The following is a 7418-nucleotide window of genomic DNA, read 5'->3' on the forward strand; positions in this document are numbered from 1 at the left end:
CTTTCAGCATATTGCATCATACACTTTGGCATAAGGACGATTATTCTGTAATAAATGAAAGGATCACATCCTCCGGTGAAGAATAAGCAGCAATGTAGATCAATTCCTTAAAAAGATTTTCTCTTTATTACTGTCAAGGGGTTAGATCTAGGATAGTGTAGCATACAGATAATAAAGGTGAAATACAGGATACTTTACAGATAACTACTATCCACTTTCTTTTTTCTGACAGTTATGGAGGGAAAGGAAAACCATAGATGTCTGATAAGATCCAGAGACATCCTTTCATTATATGTCTTAAGAGAGAGGAACAAGTGAGAGTAGCATAGAAAGAGACATAGGGAAAAAAATTAGAAGGATAAAGAAAAAATCTGAACACTTCTTTATTATATGGGTGGTTTCTGATTACTGCACATCTGCGGACAATATTTGAGATTTATTTCTTCTCTCTGGGGATTCCTTGCTGGGCTAAAGTTGATGTCTGGAGCTATGTATAGCTTCTGTGAAAGGATCCCTTGGCAAATTAAATTCCACGGTTTTGTCTTCATTCATAATGCATACTTTATACATCTCCGCAAATAACCATTGGAATTTAAACTAGAGAGTGACAAAATAGACCTGGCTCTGGGTCTAAACAAAATTGGAATATTTGACTATTCTGAAGTCATCCCTGATCACTTTCCCTTTAATATTAGGCTAATCTTTTCCCATTGAAATGGTTCTTTTTCACATTTAGAATTATCAACAGTGAAGAATGAAAACAAAGATGCTGTAGCATAATTTCTCAAAATAAGTTTCTATGCTAACATCATCCATATGAAAATAGGGAGACAACCACCATAAAAAGTTAAAAGAGAAAGGAAAAAGGAATAAAACAAACTACTCCCCACTTCCTCCCCAAACTGACCTAGCCCTGAGGACACAGTAAAAGTTCTATATGAGTGGCCGCAGTAACTGTGGGCACAGATTCAATTTTTCAATATAATTATTTCAAGTTCTAACCTTAAGGTTCCTATAAACACAATTCCAAATCTTAAAGTACTCCAAAGATCTTCATCTGCATTAAGCAGGAGAACTAAGGCATCCTTCACTATGGAGATCCATAATTCAGAATTATGTCACACTACAAAATGGAAACTAGGATTCAACCTGCTGATAACTGATGAATTTGCCAACGTTGCAGTCTGTTTGGAGAGCTGTGAATTGTCTAGATTCACTTAAGCGCAGGTTAAAAACTTGCTCTTTTTCTGTATTTGTTTGGAAATGATTAGTATACTGTTTAAAAAAAGAAAAGCAGGATATGAATGGCAAAGAAATCATGAAACAGACGGCATGGGTATCAACATTATAAAAACATAAACATAGAGTAAATAGAAAAAGGGAAACAATTATTCATAATCGCAACATTTTAATACTACCATTTGTAGCATTTTAATTTTCTCTTCTGATTTTTTTTTTTTTTTTTTGAGACAGGGTCTCACCCTGTTGCCCAGGCTGGATTGCGGTGGCATGATCACAGCTCACTGCAGCCTCGACTCCCAGGCTCAGGTGATCCTCCCTCCTTAGCCTCCTAAGTAGCTGGGAGTACAGGTGTGTACCACCATTCCTGGCCAATTTTTGTATTTTGTGTAGAGATGGGGTTTCATCATGTTGCCCAAGCTGGTCTTGAACTCGTGAGCTCAAGCAATCCTCCTGCCTCGACCTCTGAAAGTGCTGGGATTACAGGCACGAGCCACAGTGCCTGGCCAAGATCTTTTTTCTCATATATATATATAAGAAGAAGAAGAAGAAGAAAAATATATATATATATTTGTGTGTGTGTGTGTATGTATGTAGGCACTATCTTCCCTTATAAAAGTCATATTCATTTTGTGACATCATTTGTCTCTTGTTTTTTGAAATCTAACATCATACATAACAAGTATTTACAAAGTTTCTATGTAATCTTAACAATCTCTCTAATGGATATACCATAATCACTTTTCTATGACTATAAATGTGTGTTGTGTCTCAATTTTGTGTATATATTTGTGTATAGAATATCTTCATGCATACTGCTTTTTCTTTTTTCTTCCTCTCTCCTGTTTTCTTTTGTCCTAATCAACACCATTATTCCCCTCCCTGCCACATGGAACAATTCTAAAAAGTTTCCCTTTGGGAGGCTGAGGGGGTGAATCATGAGGTCAAGAGATTGAGACCATCCTGGCCAACATGGTGAAACCCCATCTCTGCCAAAAATACAAAAATTAGCTGGGTGTGGTGGCATGCTCCTCTGGTCCCAGCTACTTGGCAGGCTGAGGCAGAAGAATTGCTTGAACCGGGGAGGTGGAGGTTACAGTGAGCTGAGATTGCACCACTGCACTCCAGCTTGGGCGATGGAGTGAGACTCCATCTCAAAAAAAAAAAAGTTTTTAATGTATTTTTGTGTGTGTTCCTGCAAAATGTGTATTCTTGTTTTGTATATATGCATTTTTATCTTACATAAACATATCTCATTCTGTTTCTTACTTTCTTCACATAGCTAAAGGGATATCTGTGTCATTGCTTCTAACTGCAGTATATGTTCCATGACCTGCCTTGTAAACTATCCATTTTCCCGGTGCTGGGATTCCAGATTTCTTCCAGCTCCCCACCACAACAAATAACCATGTCCAAAATTCACCAGTAAAGGCATCTAGACCTAGAGGTGTTTTTTTTTTTTTTTGTAGGAGAATTTTTAATTACAAATTCATTTTTAAAAATTGATAAAGAGCTGTGCAGATTTTCTAATTTTTTATGACAGTGTTGTTAGTTTGTATCTTTCAAGGGTTTGTTGATTTTATCTAAATTTTCACAATTATTGACTGAAAATTGTTCATAGTATTTCCCTATTATTCTTTTAGTATCTGTAGGATCCGTAGTGATGTTCTCTCTTTCGTTCCTGATATTGATAATGTGTTATCTGTTTTTACTTGATCAATCTAGACAGAGTTTTATCATTTTATTGATATTTCCAAAGAACCAATTTTTGTTTTATTGATTTATTTCCACTGTTTGTTTTTCATTTCATTGATTTCCATTTATATCTTTATTATTTTCTTCTTTCTATTTATTTTAGGTTTAGTTTAATATTCTTTTTATATACTCTTAAAGGGGAAACTTAGATCATAAAGATTAGACAATTATTCTTTTCTAAAACAAGCATTTAAAGCTATACCTTTTCCTGTGAACACTGCTTTAATATCAAACCAGAACATTATGTTACATTTTCATTATCATTCAGTTTGAAATATTTTCTCATTTCTTCTGTGATTATTTTTTTGCCCTATGGATTATTTTAAAGTGCATTGTTTAATTTCAAAATGTTTGAGTGTTCTAAAGATACCATTTGTATTGATTTCTAATATAGTTCTGTAGTGGTCAGATAGCATACTATGTATAATTTCAAATTTAGCAAGACTTGCTTTGGCGAATGTCCTATGTATACTTAAAAAAAGTATTTTGCAGTTGTTGGGTGAGGTTTGTTTTAAATACCCATTAACTTTTATTTGTTCATAGTGCTATTTTCTATTTGTCTGATTTTTGTCTCCTAGTCCATCAATTACTGAGGGTGGAGTATTGAAATAATTACCTCCACTTCTTTTTTTTCTTCTCCTTATAGTGATTTTACTTTTCAATGTGTTCTTGTGTTTGTGGTGATTGGGTGGAAATGCATTTAGGATTGTTATGTCTTCTTGATTAATGGACTCATTTATCACTTAAAATCTTCCTTTTTATTGTAATATTTCTTATCTTTATTTCTTTGATGTTAATAGAGCCACACCAGTTTTCCTGTAATTTATAATATACAGTTAGATTATGGGATAACTTTTTCCATTTACTTAATTTTTTAAAAAATTTTTAAATTAAAACATTTAAATAGACACATAATTATACATTAATATCCCTACATACTCCATGAATATAATTATACATAAATATGTATAATTAAGCATACATATTTATATATATTTATACACATACACATTTATGTATACATACATATAATTATATGTATAATTAAGTATACATATACATACATATTTATACACATACATATTTATATATACATATATTTATACATATGTATAATTCATTATATATATGTATGTATAATTATTACATTTTATTTATGGCATACATAGGGATATTTTGATACATAAAATGTGTAGTGATCATATCAGAGTAATTAGCATATCCATGACCTCAAATATTTATCATTTCTTTGTGTTGGGAAACATTCAGATTCTTCTCTTTTATATATTTGAAATTATGTCATAAACTGTCGTGAACTATGATCATCCCACAGTGCTATAGACACTAGAACTTATTCCTCCTACCTAGCTGTAGTTTTATAAAAATTATGGAATGTTTCACAGATGTGTTCTCTGTTTACTTTTCACCTACCAATGCCTTTACAGCCTTTATATTTAAAGTGAAGCTCTTGTAAAGAGCACATAGCTCAGTCCTGCTGAGGTTTTTAGTCCAGTGGAATTAGGCCAAGGTGAGTCAGCTCAGAATAGAGAATGCAGTACACCAAGACGGGTCTGGGAAACTAGTGGGAAAGTGGAATTATTTTAGTAACCAAAAAGGTGTCATCTTAATTTGCAATGAAGAATATTTTAAATCCAACTATCCAGATGGCTTTAATTTACTAAACTATTTCTTAACCTCTAGTATCATGTTTACTTAACAGTGCTGATCCAAAAATATGTTACAGGCATTGGGGGAAGAAGTCACTTAATTTCAACCTCTTGGGGGAAAAACAAGCAAAAAATAAAATCAGAAATTTTTTATTGTTTCTTTTTAGAACTCTGCCTGTTATTAAAGATGTGCTCATTGGATACTTAAGTACTCTGGTGATAGTCAGCACTGTTAAGATGTTGAAACAGAAAGACAACATTTCATTATTTTCTAATAACCTGTAGTCTTTAGGCCGTGGAGCTCCTAAGATCAATATTTTTATCTCTGTAAGGGCAGTGAACATTCATTTTGTTACACATCTAGCATTTCCAAAGAGGTCACTGTTTCACACAAATAGAGTCGCCTAGTACTCTGTTATTATAATGAATCCCCTCCAAGAGACATAAAATACTTAGAAAATTGCAAACTCCTGTTTTAACCAGCATGATTTCCAGCAGTTCTAATAAATGTTTTTTTAAAGAAAAAAAATCACCCTGACAACAAACAGTTGCTTTTATCATCCCTGCCATCAAATAGTAAAGATCTGACAGCTCTTCTGGTAATCAATTTTCATGAATTCCTAATAACAGTTAGAAAACCAAGTAGGTCTCCCAGCCTTAGCGACTCAACAGTTGTGTGTAGGCTATAATTTAAAAAAATAGTTAGTCATCTCATCATACGAGTCCTGAGATCATACTGTTAACTTTTATACAAGAAATATGGCTTGTTCTACACACAATGTGTACTATCCTGTGGCGTACCTAATAGGACAATTAGGGTTTATCACTGAATTTGTATATATCAGCATTTTCAATTTCACCTCAGGATTTAGTTTTCAAGTCCTCAACCTAATGTGGAAATATGATTTTAAAATTTGACATTGCAGCAGGGCAGACTGCCCTTTTTGAAAGAGTTTGCTAAATGATTAGAAGAAAACGAATCTTAAATCCGGGCTTCAGGAAACATTGGATCATAAATTAAAGTGCTGTTTATAAAACCCTTCCCAAATTGTGCTAAAGTTTTTTAAGTGAAATAGGTTCTCTGACATGCTGTATTTGAAATCGGAAGGAGGAAGATTTTGTCATTGTTGTTGTCTTCCAACTACATATCTGCATGCCACTGATTTTTATTCACTCTGCTCTCTGAATTTGAACAATGAAAAGGTCGTATTAATGCACCACTTGGTAGAACAATGGCCGAGGTCCCTCTTGGCAGCTGAAAATCTAGATCATGAATCTTGATGGAGAAAGATGTCAGTCCATAAATATGTAAGATGTCCTTAAGCCAAGAGATCTATCATTTTGGCCTTATTTGTCAGATACAGAGAAGCAGAGCCATTCTCCTGGGACTCTGGAGCTCCCAGCCAAAGCTCCCTTCTCCAAAGAAGACTTTCACATGAAGCCTGCCTGAGGACTGCTTACTTCCTGGTTATTTTACTAAAAGAATGTACGGCAAAAGTAAAAGACAAAGAGGCATTATTTAAACTGTTCAAGGGGAAAATCCCAGCAATCAATATCGCCTGCAACCCTAATCTCTTCGAATGGGTTAGACTAAGAAATGCGGAAAGGAGATCGATTTTGATACGTTTTTAGTTTAGGAGCAAACCACACTTTAATTCTACTGTGTAGAATTTCACCTCTTGCTATTAGTTATGAATACAAATTAGAGGTCAGAACTGAAAATTTGGTCTTGAAATAACTTTCTCATTTGTCCAGTGTAATACCTGCCTCTCAAAAATTTAAGCATTATGAAATAACAGGGTGAAATGTGTGGCATGAATTTTTAAAGCTCACCTTGTATGAAAATGATTTTACATAATACCACATAACTACAATTTATGGTTCTCAGGGAAAACAGGAGTGATCAAATTATTCATGAAGTCAGATTTAACATGGTTATCAATGGGCTATAGGAGACTAATTGACAGGTAAAAATGCTACCTATCAACACCAAGTAGATAATGTGAACTTAAGTTCCTTTATATGCTGTATACCTCCAGTAATTGAGCCTGTCTTCTAAACTCTAAAATGGTAAGGCTGTGAGAATATACTATACAGTGCCCAAAACTTAGTTATATTTAGGAAAATGATACTCTTTTCCATCATTTGCATTGGTGAATGTGTAGGGGAAGAGTTACCAAGGAGGTGAAGTTAGATTGAAAGAAATCTCCTCAAAAATTAAATTGGAAAGAAAAAATTGTAAAAATTTTAAACAGATAAGTAAATCATCTATATTTGGAGGAATGATCGTATCTATTTGCCTTTCATTAATAAATGTTGGATATAACAGTTGGAATTTAAACAAACTTTCAACACTTTTTTTTTATCTGTTGATTTCATAGTCTTCAGGTTTTATTGGATGGGCACTGAAGTTCTATAGTTCAGTGTTCTCCTGAGGCAGGGATTTTTTTAGAACATCCCTGGCAAGTACTTCTCCAAATTCCACTGAACCTGAACCTTCCATGTAGCCAGCACTCCTATCTCTTACAAGGCAGGTTGTACAACTCTTACTGTTTAAACGGTGTTCCTTCCTTGTTTTGAAGGGAATCCCCCTCTCCATAACATCCATTCCTCAATGCTGACCACATTCTTTTTAATGACAGAGATCAGCTTTCCACAGGATGACCCTTTAACCCGGGGAGAGGAGTCCCTGAGCCTTCAGAACCCCGCCTCTCCGGGCTAAATAGCTATTTCACACCCTTCCCCTTAGAAAGCAGA

This window comes from Gorilla gorilla, chromosome 8 (assembly GCF_029281585.2).
Source record: "Gorilla gorilla gorilla isolate KB3781 chromosome 8, NHGRI_mGorGor1-v2.1_pri, whole genome shotgun sequence".
Classification (NCBI taxonomy): Eukaryota; Metazoa; Chordata; class Mammalia; order Primates; family Hominidae; genus Gorilla; species Gorilla gorilla.